Below are 18453 nucleotides of genomic sequence, written 5' to 3'. Positions count from 1 at the left end.
ATTAAAAGTATTTTGCATGATAGTATCAGTACAGTTGTAGATTACATAGTATGATAGGCAAAATAATGACCTTCAAAGGTCTGCAAATCATATTTTACAGAACCTGTGGATATGTTACTTTATATAGTACCTTAGTTTTTAGGACTGTCATATAAAAAATGACCACAAAGTTAATATCTTTAAATAACTGAAACTTTTTGTCTCATAGTTCTGGAGGCCAGAAATCTGAAATCAAAGTATTGGTAGGGCAACTTCCACTGAAGTTTCTAGGGGAGATTCTTCCTTGCCTCTTCCAGCTTCTGGGGGCTTCATGCATTCTAATATGGTTTGTCTGTGTCCCCAACCAAATTTCATCTTCAATTGTAGCTCACATAATCCCCACACGTTGTGGGAGGGACTCGGTGGGAGGTAATTGAATCATAGGGGTAGGTTTTCTCCTGCTGTTCTCATGATAGAGAGTAAGTCTCATGAGATCTGATGGTTTTGTAAAGGGCAGTTCCCTTGCACACACTCTTGTTTGCCAGCATGTAAGACATGCCTTTACTATTCCTTCACCCTCCACCATGATTGTGAGGCTTCCTCAGCCAAGTGGAACTGTGAGTTCATTAAAGTTCTTTATCTTTAAACATCACCCAGTCTCAGGTGGGCCTTTATTAGTAGTGTGAGAATGGACTAATACAGTAAATTGGAACCGAGAGTGAGGTGCTACTGTAAGGATACCCAGAAATGTAGAAGTGACTTTGGAACAGGCAGAGGTTAGAACAGTTTGGAGAGCTCATAAGGAAATATAGAAATGTGGATATGTTTGGAACTTCCTAGAAACTTGGAGGGCTAAGAAGACAGGAAGATGTGGGAATGTTTGGAACTTTTTAGAGACTTGTTGAACAGTTTTGACCAAAATGCTGACAGCGATAAGGACAATAAAGTCCAGCCTGAGGTGGCCTCAGATAGAGATGAGGAACTTATTGGGAACTGGAGGAAAGGTGATTCTTGCTATGCTTTAGCAAAGAAACTGGTGGCATTTTGCCACTGCCCTAGAGATCTGTGGAACTTTGAACTTGAGAGAGATTATTTAGGGTATCTGGCAGAAGAAATTTCTAAGCAGCAGAGCCGTCAAGATGTGACTTGTGTGCTCTTAAAAGCACTGTTTTATTCATTTACAAACATATAATTTGGATTGGAACTTATGTTTAAAAGGGAAGCATAGCACAAAAGTTTGAAAAATTTGCAGCCTGATGATGCAACAGTTAAGAAAAGTCCATTTTCTGAGGAGAAATTCAAGCTGCCTGCAGAAATTTGTATGAGTAACAAGGAGCCAAATGTTAATTACCAAGACAATGGGGAAAATGTCTCCAGGGTACCTCAGAGACCTTCACAGCAGCCCCTCCCATCACAGGTTATAGGAGGGAAAAATGGCTTTATGGGCTGGGCCCAGGGCCTGGCTGCTTTGTGCAGTCTTGGGACTTGATGCCCTCCATCCCACCCATGACTAAAAAGGGCCAATGTACAGCACAGCCTGTTGCTTCAGAGGGTGCAAGCCCCAAGCCTTGGCAGCTTACACGTGGTGTTGGACCTGTGGGTGCATAAAAGTCAAGAATTTAGGTTTGTGAAGCACTAGCTAGATTTCAGAGGATGTATGGAAATGCCTGGATGTCCAGGCAGAAGTGTGCTGCAGCAATGGCACACCCACTGTGGCACTGCCTAGTGGAGCACTATCCTGCAGACCCCAGAATGGAAGATCTACCAACAGCTTGAAACATGCGCCTGGAAAAGCTGCAGACACTCAATGACAGCCTGTGAAAGTAGCCAGAAGGGAGGTTGTACCCTGAAAAGCCAAAAGGATGGAGCTGACCAAGGCTGTGGGAGCCCACCTTTTGCATCAACATAATCTAGATATGAGACATGGAGTCAAAGGAGATCATTTTGGATCTTTAAGGTTTAATGACTGCCCTATTGAATTTTGGATTTGCATGGGGCCTGTAGCCCCTTTGTTTTGGCCAATTTCTCCTATTTTAAATAGATGTATTTATCCAATGTCTGTACCCCCATTTTATCTAGGAAGTAACAGGTCTACAAGTCAAGGAATGCAGACGGCATCTGGTTGCTTTAGATTTTACAGCCTTGTAAGCAGAAGGGACTTGCCTTCTCTCAGATGAGACTTTGGACTGTCTACTTTTGAGATAATGCTGAAATGAATTAAGACTTTGGGGGACTGTTGGGAAGACATGATTGGTTTAAAATGTGAGGACATGAGATTTGGGAGCGGCCCAGGGAAAAATAATATGGTTTGGCTGTGTTCCTATCCAAATCTCATCTTGAATTGTAGCTTCCATAATCCCCATGTGTCATGGGAGGGGCCCAGTGGGAGGTAATTAAATCATGAGGGTGGGTTTTCTTTTGCTTCTCACATGATAATGAATAAGTCTCATGGGATCTGATGGTTTTATAAAGGGCAGTTCCCCTGCACATGCTCTCTTGCCTGCCACCACGTAAGAGATGCCTTTGTTCCTCCTTCACCTTCCACCATGATTGTGAGGCCTCCCCAGCCATGTGGAATTATGAGTCAATTAAACCTCTTTTTTAAAATAAATTATCCAGTCTCAGGTATGTCTTTTTTAGCAGCATGAGAATAAACTAATACACATTCCTTGGATTGATGAACCCATATAAGTCCAAACTGTGTCTCTGTCTTCACACAGGCTATTCTTCCTTCTATTGTATTATAAAGACATTTGTCACAAATCTAGGGTCCACCGTAATCCAGAAAGGTCTTATCTCAAGAGCCTTAGCAACATTTGCAAAGACCATTTTCCAAACAAAGTCACATTTGTGGGTAGCGGCTGGACAGATCATTTGGAGCTACCTACCACTCACCCTGCTACATATAACAAAAGGAAATTAAGGTTGTAGTTCAAATTACAGTTGTTAATCCGCTGACATTAAAATGGGGAGAATGTCCTGTATTATCTGGACAGGCCCACTGTAATCATAAGGTTTCTTAAAAATAAAATAAACAACAGAAGAGTAGGTCAGAGAATATTAAGTACAATGTGTAAAGGAATTAACTGAATATTTCTGTCTTTGAACATGGAAGAACGGGTCTACAAGTCAAGAAATGCAGACAGCCTCTAGTTGCTGGAAAAGATAAGGAAACTTCTGTTGAGACTTCTAAAAGAATATAGCTCTTTGACCTACAGAATTGCAAGATAATACATTTTCGTTGTTTTAAGTCATTAAGTTTGTGGTAATTTGTTTCAGCAGCAGTAGTAAATTAATACATATAATTATTTGATTTTACCTAGAAGTTGACAAGTATACATCAATGGTATGGGAAAGCATCATCCACTCACAGTAAACCATAGCAATGAGAAAAATAAATGTAACATTTTTTATGTGACAGTTGTAAGAATTAAGAAAATGTGTTAATAAATTTATATATAATATAAAGCATATTGAATAAAAACACAAAAATTCATTAAAAACTAATAAACAGAACAATACATTAGTGCTAAAATTAAATAACTGTAACAATCTTAAATTGAAAACTTGAAGATTGCGAAAGACCTCAGAATACCAAATTCAACACACAGTTCTCAAGTCCATTTGCTCTCACTTTATACCGTCAACTCTGTCCTTACAATATTTTACTCTCTTCATTTCTGTAACAATTGATGGTGTTTTACTGTTTTGATTTTTTTCATTCACTAAATCTTTGTCTGCTAACTCTAGAATTTTTAAAATTTTGTTGTGACTGATGTTGAGCACCTTTCTTAGAGTGAATAGAATAGAAAACCCAGAAAAAAGTAAGATATGTTTAACCACATGTGTTATTAAAACTGTGTCTAAATTTGAATATCAGGGAAAAAATAATAGTAGTTTAAACATACTAGAAGCTTATTCTGGAATTAAGAAGTCCACAGTTTGTATGGTGGCTTTGCTCCATGAAACTCACCACTCATCCATTCTTTAAAATATTAGTCTTAATTTTTAAATATGCATATGCATTTTAGCAATACAATGAAGAAATTGATAATGAAAAACGGAATGAGCATGCAAAATTGTCTTTAAGGGAAGTTTCTGTAAGCTACACATGATATCCAAGTTACATTCTATTGTCCAAATCTTAGATGCACGTCCACCATTAACTACAAGAGGAGCTGAGAAGTGTAGTGTTTTTCCTTGTCTTGGTGCATAGCTGAAAAATTTGTTACTATGGGAGAAGTAGAGAAGTGCTGTTGGGGCCACACAACCTCTAAAACACTAATTAAAATTTAAACAATAATTTAAAATGCCATAAACCATATTAAAATTGGGAAATACTGCAATTTATAGACAGCGAGTAGAAAGCACAGTACAAATTCATACTAGTTAATAAAAATGATGGAAAACTCTACTAACAAATACAAATAAGGGACAAAAAGATGCAAAATGAACGATCAGAGGAAAACAATCTATGAAAGAAATTTCACCATTCAATAAATTAAAAGGATTCAAATAAAAATAAGAGCTTTGTTTGTTTACATTTTGCTCTAATATTCCAACTAGGAATGCCAGAAACACAACTTTCACAATATTGGAATAAAGGACAAAAGCCTCTAAAGGAGAGTTAACTGTGGGAAAACAGATTTTTGTCAATACTAGGACATTATCCTCTTTCATTAATAGAAGGGAACTCTCAACCTTAGGTTAATCACACAGGGGTATGAATGAGAATCCAAAGGGTAATAGGCCCCTTGACTGGTAGAGTATCTAGACTTGAATTCCTTTTGGTCAGATCAGAATAAAAGGAATCATGCCCAAACAGATTCTGCATTTGCCAGTGACATTTTATTCATGTACTAAACAGCCTCAGATTGTTTGGGTATTACTATAATTCCCAAATGAAGAATGATAATTTGGGAACTACTTTTGTTCGAAGCAAATAGTTATCCTTTTGTCTTGTGGGACAAGACAGTGAAGAATAAAATTACATGTATATTAAAGTGAAAGGGAATACAGCTTCTATTGAACAAGTTAACATTTTTCACATGCAAAATTATAACCTTTTCCCTATAGTATTTCAAACGTATTTTCTATAATGTACATCATGCATAATTATGATTTATTGGGTATTTACGGTAAGATTTCTGCTTATCTTGCCAGCTTCAGCACACTCCATGCCAAACACTATTCTATAGCCATACTGAATGTTTTCCCCAACATGGCATCAAGTCTCCAGCCTCTGAGCCTTTGCACTTGCTGTTCTTTCTACCTGCATTGTTCTCTAATCACCTTCCCCTATGTTACTGTCAGGGTTGCACAGATAAGTAGGCAGTGTGGGGTTGGGGGAAGATTAAACAAACAAACAAACAAACAAACAAACAAAAAAGCCCTATTTTTCATTCTGCGCTATTTCACGGTACCAACTCAATGTCACAGATCCCAGATTTGGAAGGCAATGAACACAGCATGCTCTCACTAGCTAGTAATAGCTGTCCCTGTGCATCAGGGCCTCAATGTCTCTTTTTAACTGTTTTATTCCTGCTTGTTTTCCCCATCTGAGACTTTTTGTCCTTTTCTTCAAAAAGTCTTTTTAACCTCCCCTCCCAAGTTTGATTATTGACTCTCCCTTATACTGACATTGCACTGCATAATGAGCCTATCTTAACTCTTTCAGCATATGTCATTATTGCCAGTATACATCATTAGATCATAAGCTATTGGAGGGCGAAGACTTCTAGAAGCATGTCCAGTACCTGACCCATAGTAGATGTCCAATAAATATTCGTTAAAGTAGCACATGCATGTGAGAACACAGTTATGAAATAATTTGTGAAATAAAAAAATTAATTAGTTTATAAGCAGTAAGTCAGTTCTAGGGTCACAGTATTTATGACCTAAGAACATGAATCATATGCAAATGAATCTCAAGAGAAAAAAAAGGAGTACATATTATATGATAGAACTCATAGAATTTTTTATAAGTATTTATGGAACACTCACTTTGTGCCAGCTACTCTTCTAATGCATGGGACATTTGTCAAGACAACACTTAATGTTCCCTTCTATCCAAATAATACAGTAATATAGTCTTCATAAACTAAGATGCAGCACCAGACTCACTGTTTTAAGCAAGTGTTTAAAATGACATATGCATTATTTAAATTTTACATTACCATATTTATTCGTGTTATTTAGAGACATTTAAGGAATATGGTTTAAATTGAGCCTAAATTTCCTTTAATAAATGCACTATTTTAAGTTAATCAGTTGATAAATTTGCAGAGAACACATTTAAATCCTGATGTCTTGCTAATAAAATCTAGAAATGACTTAGATGGTAAATTACTAAAAACTTTAAGGCTGTTAAGAGGTGCTTAAAATTGCCAGTCTGCCATTTGGCACAGCTACCTAATGTCACTTGCCATACTCTTTCTGTTTTAGGCATTATATTACCTCTCTCGCCAATGTGTGTTTCTTAAACTTCCGTATTATGATGAAACCAAAACAATTATTAAGTATTGCTGCTCATAGGACCCAAATTGTGGCAAAAAGAAATAGTGGCAGTTTTATGTCATTGCCTCTGATCCACAATGGATAAATTAAACTTTCAAAAATCTGAAGAATATGATGAGAAAGTAGAAAAAGAGTGAATTCACCAACATAGAAATATCAGATACATATGTATACGTATAACTGTGTAGTTATATCCCTAAGGAATCTAGACCTTCGGGAAAAAAGGGGGTTGTTAACTCTATTGGGAAGATGCTTTTGAAGATATCAGGCAATTATTGTATGAAGGGCTGAGATGAGTAAACACTGCTGCTAGAAATCCCCAGAAAATTCATCATTAGGTATATAAAGAAACAGAGCAGTGAAATGTCTGCTTGGAAACATCTTGTGACTAATTTCAAGGGCAAGGACCCTGACAGAGTAAGTAGCTTATAAGGAATGAAAATTAAAGTGTATCTGAGAAACCAAAGACTTAAGTTTGAAACTACAGTTTGGTGTTTATTTCTGATATCCAGAGTGTTACTCACAGAATCACATGATATTCAGAAGCAAAAATACAATTTAGCCCATGAACAAACAACAATAACTTTCAAAGAAATAAAGCAATCAAATTAATAGAAATCTAATATGTATATCCAGTCTATACTTTCATACAAATATATGTGTAAACATAAATATAAATGCATACAATATGTTAATGATATATAGTATGAATATTTATGTATGTTTTATTTATTGATTTATTTATCACACATCTACTACATTGGAGCATACAATCTGAGAAAATTGAATATGCATAATATGCATATTGGAGGCTAGGCCATACATAAGACAGCCTATAATGAAGTAACAGGTTAAAATATCACAAAGAAAGAAGCTAATTCTTAGGAAAATTCACAATCTCTTGTGTTACACATGGCAGGAGTACCTGGGTCATCTATTTCAGAGATGTCATCATTACAACTAAAGAAATGAACTGTTTTGAGCACTCTACATGTATTTATTCATTTTATTTCCACAAAACCTTATGAAATAAATACTATAATTGTGCACATTTTACTGATTAGGAAACAGAGCCCAGTGTAGTTGAGTAGTACACCAAGGTTACATAGCCAATAGGTTGTAAAATCAAAATTTGAAAATACGCAGACTTATGTGGAAGACTGGAGCTCTTCTAAACCATTATAGCCCACAGCCTCAGAGAATGTAGTGAGTTAAATCTGATTAAAATAAATGTACCAACTATGTAAATTTAAAAAAACAGGAGGAGAGAAGATTCAGTCTCACTTTAGATTAAGCATAATGCAAGCATTAATACTTCAATGCAAGTTCAAATTTGAAGTGCCACAGGAAAAAAAATTGTAATCTCTGGAACCATTTTTCTTCAGAAATCATTAAGTCTAATATCTCACTTTGACCCCAAATTCTTACCCTTTTACCACTTTAATTTCTTTATTCAATTTTTCTTTTTATTCAAGCTTATTGACCATACTAACTTCATTTTCTCAGTCTTTGGATGTATGTTATGTGTTTATGAAAAATGAGTGAGTGGAATATATGAATGAGGGAACAGCATAATAAATGCTGCAGAAGTAGGAATGAGCTCTGTTAAAAATTTTGAATTAACCCTTTGTTTCACTCAAAGTCAAAACTGAAGCACTTAAAATCCTCTGTAAGGCTCATGATGAGCTTCTTCCTCACCTCTATGTCTATGACCTTTCTCCTCCAATGCTCCCTTGCTCCAGTCATATTGACATCCTTTTTTCTTCAACTACTATATACTACAAACTAAGCTGCTGCCTCAAGGCTTTGTTCAATCCTGCTCACTGCTTGAAACGCTATCTTATTTCTTCAAGACTCTGTTCTTATCCTACCTTGTCAATAAGGCTGGCTCCATAGTTTAATGTTATCATCTGTCTCCATGACCCATCCAGAACATCGAACCACCCTTACTTTACGATGCTTTTGTTTTTCTTTAAGCATGTATCACACTGTAACATGATATATTAAATGTTTTATGTATTATGTTTATTGTTTGTGTCTCCTTGTTATAATGTAAGCTCCACAAGATTGGAAATCTTCTATCCACTAATATATCTCCTCCATAAATATATGTTGTGTAAATGCCTACCAGCAATGTATGGTATAAATATATCTCTTTACAGGGCAACACGTGATTCACCATGGGAGGTAGCAGCACTAAAATTTGGCTTGGAGGGCATTATCCCCTAAGTTCCACTAAACCCTTTAAACCAACCTGAAATATGTAAGGGCAATTTGCTATACAAATGCAGCTTGAAAATTGGTAATCTGGCTTACCTTTACAAGCAAGAGTTCCACTCTAAGTGTCCTCTAGTTTGAAATTTAGGAAGATCTTCTATTGCTGAGTTAGGATAGAAGACTGTTGCAATTTGTAGATTTTTAGAATATTTCACATTTATTCAGCCATCAAATCAAAATTGCTTACACAGGGGAGATGAAGATGAAAGTGTGTGATTCCTTGCTAAACTGGTCAGGGTACTGCATAAATGTTTCATGAATGCTGAATGAATGCATTTACAGAGGGCACTGAATGCTCTGGTGTAAAAATCACTTAATCTCCCTGGGGTTTATTTCTTCATGTGCAAAATGAGAATAAAGGATAAAATTTAAGGTGTATCTTCTATAAATCCATGATTTGAAGATTATAAGGCTTCTATAAGTCCATGATTTGATTCAATGAAGAACAACAAACTACCAAAAATCATTAGGTATAAAGATGTCAGAAACTGATATTTGATAAGGATTACTTTTGACAAGGATTTGCAAGGTGAATCAAAGAGGCAGAGACAGAAAAGACAAGCAGAGTAAAACCGAAATAGATACATATGTACAGAAACTGAAAGCTGAGAAAACAGAAAGAGCTTAAAGAGTCATTAAGACCAAGCCTCTGGTATTGAATCTTAGAGAGAAAAATACAAATGTAACAGTGTTTTAAGGGAGAGATCAACAGCAGTTGGTTTCCATATCGGTAAGTGAGAATTCTGAGATGTGTATGCAAACTTCTTAATCATCTGTAACTCTGCTCAGCAACTGATTTTGAGCAAATATATATATATATATAATATATAATAAATAAAACATATTTTATATATATATGAAATATATAATAAATAAAATATATTATATATAAAATATATAATAAATAACATATTTTATATATAATATATAATTAAATATATATATATATATATATATATATATATATATATATATTTTAGACAGAGTCTCGTGCTGTTGCCCAGGCTGGAGTGCAGTGGAGTGGGGTGACCTCAGCTCACTACAACCTTCAACTTCCACATTCAATCCTTCATCTTCCTGCCTCAGCCTCCTGAGTAGCTGGGATTACAGGCATGCACCACCACACCCAGCTAATTTTCGTATTTTCAGCAGAGACTGGGTTTCAACATATTGGCCAGACTGGTCTTGAACTCCTGATCTCACGTGATCAGCCCGCCTCAACCTCCCAAAGTGCTAGGAATACAGGCATGAGTCACCACATCTGGCACAACATTTTAAAGATTAAGAAAAAGATCTTAAAACAAAAATGAAGCTAAAGAGGTACAGTCCAAAAAGCATGAGTGGAGAAAATAAAGTGGAGGGAAAAATTATAATTAATACATAGTTTTATATATTATATAAAGTACAATTAACTTTCAAAATTTTCATTACATTCCAAATGTTGTGGTGATAGAATGAACTATTATGCACTTTGTATATCTGAAGACACAATAAATATATTAGTCGAATGAATGTTTGTTGTCTGAATTCGTCCTGAATTATTCTCTTGCTGTTTGGCATGAATTTAGAAAGAGAAAAAGAGGTGGAAATATTCAAAAGAAGAGTGGGATCTTGATAAATGAAAATGTTCCCATGCATAAACTGACTCTACTAGAGATTTTATGAACCAAATGAATTGAATACAAGATAATTTGAAATTTCTCTGTTAGACAACCTGGAAAAGAAGTCAAGTGACTTGCAGATTTTGCTAAGGAAAATAACACCTTAGATGACTGCTAATATCCAATCCCAATGAACAAGTAATTTCTAAACTCTATGACTTTCACATTTTGTGGAAGACACAGTTAATTAACTGCAAATAGGTTGACTTTACAAGATATGTAATTTATCTCAACATTCCAGCTCAAAACTGTTTCATCTACATGAACACTATTAAAGGGATGAAAATGTTAAGAATGGCATATATTGTTGCGGGAAGTCAGAGACTCTGAACGGAGGGACCTGGACCTGCTGAAGCCGTGACCGAAGAAGTTTTATCTGGGCTACTTGCCAAACAAGGGAAGGCACGGCCCATGTTAAAAAAAAAAACATCTGTATTCTTGCTTTGCAGTTATGGGGCTTCCATACCAAATAAAGACAGACAATGCTCCTGTATATGTTAGTAAGGCTTTTGATTTATTTACGCAACAGTGAGGAATTTCCCGTATTACTAGAATCCCTTACAATCCTCGAGGACAGGCTGTGGTGAAACGGGCCAATCGCACTTTAAAAACCCAATTGTCCATACAGTCTGAACAACAAAAACATAATGTAACTACCCCCCACTCCCAATTACATTTGGCATTGTTTACTTTAAATTTTTTAAATGTTCCGAAAGATAATAATCTAACTGCAGCCAAACACCATTATACAGGCAAAAAATTCTCCCTAAACAAAGGCAAGCCAGTGTTATGGAAAAACTCCCAAACCAATACCTAGGAACCTGGCACAATTATAACGTGGGGAAGAAGATATGCTTGTGTTTCACCAGGAGATCATCAATCCCCCGTCTGGGTACCCACCAGGAGACTCAAGCTTCCGGTGAATACTGACAATGAAAACCACATGGAAAAGACGTCCATGTCAGAGACCACCCTCAGATGTGGTGAGATCTATGCCAACTCTTTAGAAGCTGGCACACCAAATCACAATGGGAGGATTCAATCCTCCCTGATGGTGATGGAGACCCATCTAACTAATCCTACTTCTCCTGATTACCTTCTTTTTTCTCCTTACAAACCTAAAAATCTCAACATGTCTATTAGCCCGAAAATAACATCCCTTTGTTCTTCTCTTCCTCCTTCAGCACGGAATCTCGCTTACACTAGGTTTTATTTAATGATTCTCTTCTTTATACTTTCTGTCTCACAGAACAACAGACAGAATAGTGTCCCCTTCCCATACTCGCAGTCCAGACATGGCAATAGCCAATTTCCAAAGTTCTTGGTGTTCTGTTGTCCCCAATACCGTCCCTCTCCCTCAGTATCAGCGTAGATCCAGACATTCTGTTTTACTTACCTCCAACCTGACTGTTCCCATGCAGATTTATGTTAAGCCTCCTTACATGCTGTTAGTGGGAAATATCAAAATTTGGACGAACAATCAAACTGTCATTAATTGTCATTTATACACTTGTATTAACTCCCATTTTGACTCCAGGAAAAGTGTAATATTGGTTCGAGCTCAAGAAGGAATCTGGATTCCGGTAACTTTTCCCAGACCTTGGGAATCCTCCCCATCAATACATTTAATTAATGAAGTGTTATAGCGAATTCTAAAAAGATCTAAGAGATTTGTTTTCACTTTAATCACTGTGATCATAGGCCTAATTACAGTCACTGCACTGGCCACCACTGCCGGAATGGCATTACATCAATCTATTCAAACGGCTCATTTTGTTAATGATTGGCAAGCCAATTCCACCCAAATGTGGAATTCTCAACAAGGCATTGATCAAAAATTGGCTAATCAAATTAATTATTTAAGACAGTCTGTTATTTGGCTTGCAGATAGGGTAATGAGTCCTGAACATCGCATGCAAATGCAGTGAGATTGGAACACTTTGGATTTCTGTATCACCCCGTATTCCTATGACAAGACTGATCATTCATGGGAAATGGTCAAAGGACACCTTCTGGGTAGGGAAGATAATTTGTCATTGGACATAACTAAATTAAAGAAAGAGATTTTTGAAGCCTCTCAACCTCATTTATCCATTGTGCCTGGAGCTGAGGCGTTAGATCAGGTGGCAGAAAATCTTTCTGGACTAAACCCCACAACTTAGATTAAGTCGATTGGGGGCTCCACTGTAGTAAATTTTGGAATTATGTTTCTCTGTTTAATCGGCTTGTCTTTAGTGCACCAGACCAGTCAAATAATCCTGCATCAAAATTGAGAGAATGAACAAGCTTCCACTGCCATGGCATATTTATATATAAAAAAAAGGGAGAGATGTTGCGGGAAGTCAAGGACCACAAACAGAGGGACCTGCTGAAGCCACGACAGAAGAACATAAATTATGAAGATTTCATGGGCATTTATCACTTCCCCAATCAATATTCTTATAATTTCCTATGCCTGTCTTTACTTTACTCTCTTAATCTGGTCATCTTAGTAAGCTGAGGATGTATGTCGCCTTAGGACCCTGTGATGATTGTGTTAACTGCACAAATTGTTTGTAAAGCATGTGTGTTTGAACAATATGAAATCTGGGCACCTTGAAAAAAGAACAGGATAACAGCGATGTTCAGGGAACAAGGGAGATAACCATTAGGTTTGCCTGACTGGGAGCCAGGCAGGACAGAGCCATATTTCTCTATTACCGAAAATGGGTAAGAGAAATATCGCTGAACTCTTTCCCCAGTAAGGAATATTAATAATTAGCAGCCCTGGGAAAAGAATGCATTCCCGGGGGGGCCTCTAAAATGGCCACTCTGAGGTTGTCTGCCTTATGCAGTTGCAGATAAGGGATGAAACACAGCCTGGCCTCCTGCAGCGCCCCCAGGCTTGTTGGGATTAGGAAATTCCAGCCTGACAAATTCTAGTTAGACCATTCTCTGCTCTTGAACCCTGTTAAGATGTTTTTCAATGGCAATGTGTGCACAGCAGGACATGGAACTTCATTAGTAATTCTAGTTTCAAGCTGACCTTGTTATGTTGCCCTGACCTTCTGCCTTGTGATCTTTTGTTGCCCTTGAAGCATGTGATCTCTGTGATGGACACCCTATTCATACACTCCCCGCCTTTGAAAATTGCTAATAAAAACTTGCTGGTTTTACGGCTCAGGGGGTGTCACGGAACCTGCTGACATGTGATGTCTCCCCTGGACACCCAGCTTTAAAATGTCTTTCTATTGTTCTCTTTCCCTTTATTTCTCAGACCGGCTGACACATAGGGAAAACAGAAAAGAACCTATGTAGAAATATTGGGGGCTCGTTCCCCTGATAATATATACATATAAAAGACAAACAAGAAAAAGTAAGTATGTGGTGGATATGTTGAGTTGCCATAGTTTCCTTTGATTGTGACTTCCTGGATGCTACAGCTTTGTGAGCTGCCTTATTCCTCTAATTTGGTGCACTCATATGAGACTTGAAATTCATAAAAGGGGGATATAAGGCTTTGAAATTTGTTGATGATGTATACAAACATTGAAATATTCAATGTTCTTCAGCTGTGTTCCAGTCATTAGTCTTGTGGAAGTTTGAGGATATAGAGGTGGTTTAGTTTCCAGACTTGGGACAGTGGGACTGACTCAGTGGAGGTCCCATGAAGCCTGGATTTCTAGTAGCAGTTCTCTTAGTGCACCTTGTGGACCACTGGAGTAATTTCTGGAAAGCCAATATAGCATGCTTCTTCGTGTCCACCAAAGATTTTGTAAGAAATAAACTCCCTGTACTTAACCCCTCTCCATTAAGATGGATAGAATGGTTTCAGTTTCCTGCAGCTGAATTTGGCTGGGTCTATCAGTGATTTGATAACCAATATGAAGAATATAAAACTGTGAAAATTTTAATATTTATTTAAAAAATCATTTTGTTCTTTTCTTTTTGCTCTGTTTACGTACTTCCAAACTCAAAATTATCTGTTTATGGACTTCCAAACTCAAAATCATCATATATCTTTATAGTCTAGGGAGAACACAAGTACTTTTGAAAATAGGTGCTAACTCATATGAGGTTCTTATATGCCTCAGAGTCTGCCGATACACCTTACTAAATGTCCACTGAGAAATAATGTTAAATAAAGGGAAGGAGGAAGATCTACCAAGCAAATGGAAAACAAAAAAAGGCAGGGGTTACAATCTAGTCTCTGATAAAACAGACCTTAAACCAACAAAGATCAAAAGAGACAAAGAAGGCCATTACATAATGGTAAAGGGATCAATTCAACAAGAAGAGCTAGCAATCCTAAATATATATGCACCCAATACAGGAGCACCCAGATTCAGATAGCAAGTCCTTAGAGACCTACAAAGAGACTTAGACTCCCACACAATAATAATGGGAGATTTTAACACCCCACTGTCAACATTAGACAGATCAACGAGACAGAAAGTTAACAAGGATATCCAGGAATAGAACTCAGCTCTGCACCAAGTGAACCTAATAGGCATCTACAGAACTCTCCACCCCAAATCAACAGAATATACATTCTTTTCAGCACCACACCACACCTATTTCAAAACTGACCACATAGTTGGAAGTAAAGCACTCCTCAGCAAATGTAAAAGAACGAAAATTATAACAAACTGTCTCTCAGACCACAGTGCAATCAAACTAGAACTCAGGATCAAGAAACTCACTCAAAACCACTCAACTACATGGAAACTGAACAACCTGCTCCTGAATGACTACTGGGTACATAATGAAATGAAGGCAGAAATAAAGATGTTCTTTGAAACCAATGAGAACAAAGACACAACATACCAGAATCTCTGGGACACAATCAAAGCAGTGTGTGGAGGGTAATTTATAGCACTAAATGCCCACAAGAGAAAGCAGGAAAGATCTAAAATTGACACCCTAACATCACAATTAAAAGAACTAGAGAAGCAAGAACAAACACATTCCAAAGCTAACAGAAGGCAAGAAATAACTAAGATCAGAGCAGAACTGAAGGAAACAGGGACACAAAAATCCCTTCAAAAAATCAATGAATCCAGGAGCTGGTTTTTTGAAAAGATCAACAAAATCGATAGACTGCTAGCAAGACTAATAAAGAAGAAAATAGATGCAATAAAAAATGAAAAAGGGGATACCACCACCGATCCCACAGAAATACGAACTACCATCAGAGAATACTATAAACACCTCTACACAAATAAACTAGAAAATCTAGAAGAAAAGGATTAATTCCTCGATGCATACACCTTCCCAACACTAAACCAGGAAGAAGTTGAATCTCTGAATAGACCAATAACAGGCTGTGAAATCAAGGCAATAATCAATAGCTTACCAACCAAAAAAAGTCCAGGACCAGATGGATTCACAGCCGAATTCTACCAGAGGTACAAGGAGGAGATGGTACCATTCCTTCTGAAACTATTCCAATCAACAGAAAAAGAGGGAATCCTCCCTAACACATTTTATGAGGCCAGCATCATCCTGATACCAAAGCCTGGCAGAGACACAACGAAAAAAGAGAATTTTAGACCAATATCCCTGATGAACATTGTTGCAAAAATCCTCAATAAAATACTGACAAACCGAATCCAGTAGCACATCAAAAAGCTTATCCAGCATGATCAAGTGGGCTTCATCCCTGGGATGCAAGGCAGGTTCAACATACACAAATCAATAAACATAATCCAGCACATAAACAGAACCAAAGACAAAAACCACATGATTATCTCAACAGATGCAGAAAAGGCCTTTGACAAAATTCAACAACCCTTCATGCTAAAAACTCTCAATAAATTAGGTATTGATGGGACGTATCTCAAAATAATAAGAGCTATCTGTGACAAACCCACAGCCAATATCATACTGAATGGGCAAAAACTGGAAGCATTCCCTTTGAAAACTGGCACAAGAGAGGGATGCGCTCTCTCACCACTCCTATTCAACATAGTGTTGGAAGTACTGGCCAGGGCAATCAGGCAGAAGAAGGAAATGAAGGGTATTCAATTAAGAAAAGAGGAAGTCAAATTGTCCCTGTTTGCAGATGACATGATTCTATATCTAGAAAATCCCATCGTCTCAGCCCAAAATCTCCTTAAGCTGATAAGCAACTTCGGCAAAGTCTCAGGATACAAAATCAATGTGCAAAAATCACAAGCATTCTTATACACCAATAACAGACAAACAGAGAGCCAAATCATGAGTGAACTCCCAATCACAATTGCTTCAAAGAGAATCAAATACCTAGGAATCCAGCTTACAAAGGATATGAAGGACCTCTTCAAGGAGAACTGCAAACCACTGCTCAATGAAATAAAAGAAGATACAAACAAATAGAAGAACATTCTATGCTCATGGGTAGGAAGAATCAATATTGTGAAAATGGCCATACTGCCCAAGGTATAGATTCAGTGCCATCCCCATCAAGTTATGAATGACTTTCTTGCAGAATTGGAAAAAACTGCTTTAAAGTTCATATGGAACCAAAAAAGGGCCTGCAGTGCCAAGTCAATCCTAAGCCAAAAGAACAAAGCGGGAGGCATCACGCTACCTGACTTCAAACTATACTACAAGGCTACAGTAACCAAAACAGCATGGTACTGGTACCAAAACAGAGATATAGACCAATGGAACAGAACAGAGCCCTCAGAAATAATGCCACAAATCTACAACTATCTGATCTTTGACAAACCTGACAAAAACAAGAAATGGGGAAAGGATTCCCTATTTAATAAATGGTGCTGAGAAAACTGGCTAGTCATATGCAGAAAGCTGAAACTGGATCCCTTCCTTATACCTTATACAAAAATTAATTCAAGATGGATTAAAGAGTTAAACGTTAGACCTAAAACCATAAAAACCTTAGAAGAAAACCTAGGCAATACCATTCAGGACATAGGCATGGGCAAGGACTTCATGTATAAAACACCGAAAGCAATGGCAACAAAAGCCAAAATTGACAAATAGGATCTAATTAAACCAAAGAACTTCTGCACAGCAAAAGAAACTACCATCAAAGTGAACAGGCAACCTACAGAATGAGAGAAAATTTTTGCAACCTACTCATCTGACAAAGGGCTAATATCCAGAATCTACAATGAACTCAAACAAATTTACAAGAAAAAAACAAACAACTCCATCAACAACTGGGCGAAGGATATGAACAGACACTTCTCAAAAGAAGACATTTATGCAGCCAAAATACACATGAAAAAATGCTCATCATCACTGGCCATCAGAGAAATGCAAATCAAAACCACAGTGAGATACCATCTCACACCAGTTAGAATGGCCATCATTAAAAATTCAGGAAACAACAGGTGCTGGAGAGGATGTGAAGAAATAGGAACACTTTTACACTGTTGGTGGGACTGTAAACTAGTTCAACCATTGTGGAAGTCAGTGTGGCGATTCCTCAGGGATCTAGAACTAGAAATACCATTTGATCCAGCCATCCTATTACAGGGTATATACCCAAAGGATTATAAATCATGTGGCTATAAAGACATGTGCACACGTATATTTATTGCAGCACTATTCACAATAGCAAAGACTTGGAACCAAGCCAAATGTCCAATAATGAGATACTAGATTAAGAAAATGTGGCACATATACACCATGGAATACTATGCAGCCATAAAAAATGATGAATTCATGTCTTTTGTAGGGACATGGATGAAGCTGGAAACCATAATTCTCAGCAAACTATCACAAGGACAAAAAACCAAACACCACATGTTCTCACTCATAGGTGGGAATTGAACAATGAGAACACATGGACACAGGAAGGGAAACATCACACACCAAAGCCTGTTGTCAGGTAGGGGGACAGGGAAGGGATAGCATTAAGAGATATACCTAATGTCAAATGACAAGTTAATGGGTGCAGCACACCAACATGGCAGATGTATACATATGTAACAAACCTGCACGCTGTGCACATGTACCCTAATACTTAAAGTATAATAAAAAAATTAAATAAATAAATAAATAAAAAGAAATCAACATATTACTATAATGA

This window comes from Nomascus leucogenys, chromosome 12, assembly GCF_006542625.1.
Source record: "Nomascus leucogenys isolate Asia chromosome 12, Asia_NLE_v1, whole genome shotgun sequence".
NCBI classification, from domain to species: Eukaryota; Metazoa; Chordata; class Mammalia; order Primates; family Hylobatidae; genus Nomascus; species Nomascus leucogenys.
The sequence above is the reverse complement of the archived record's forward strand: the minus strand, read 5'-3'. Positions refer to the sequence as shown.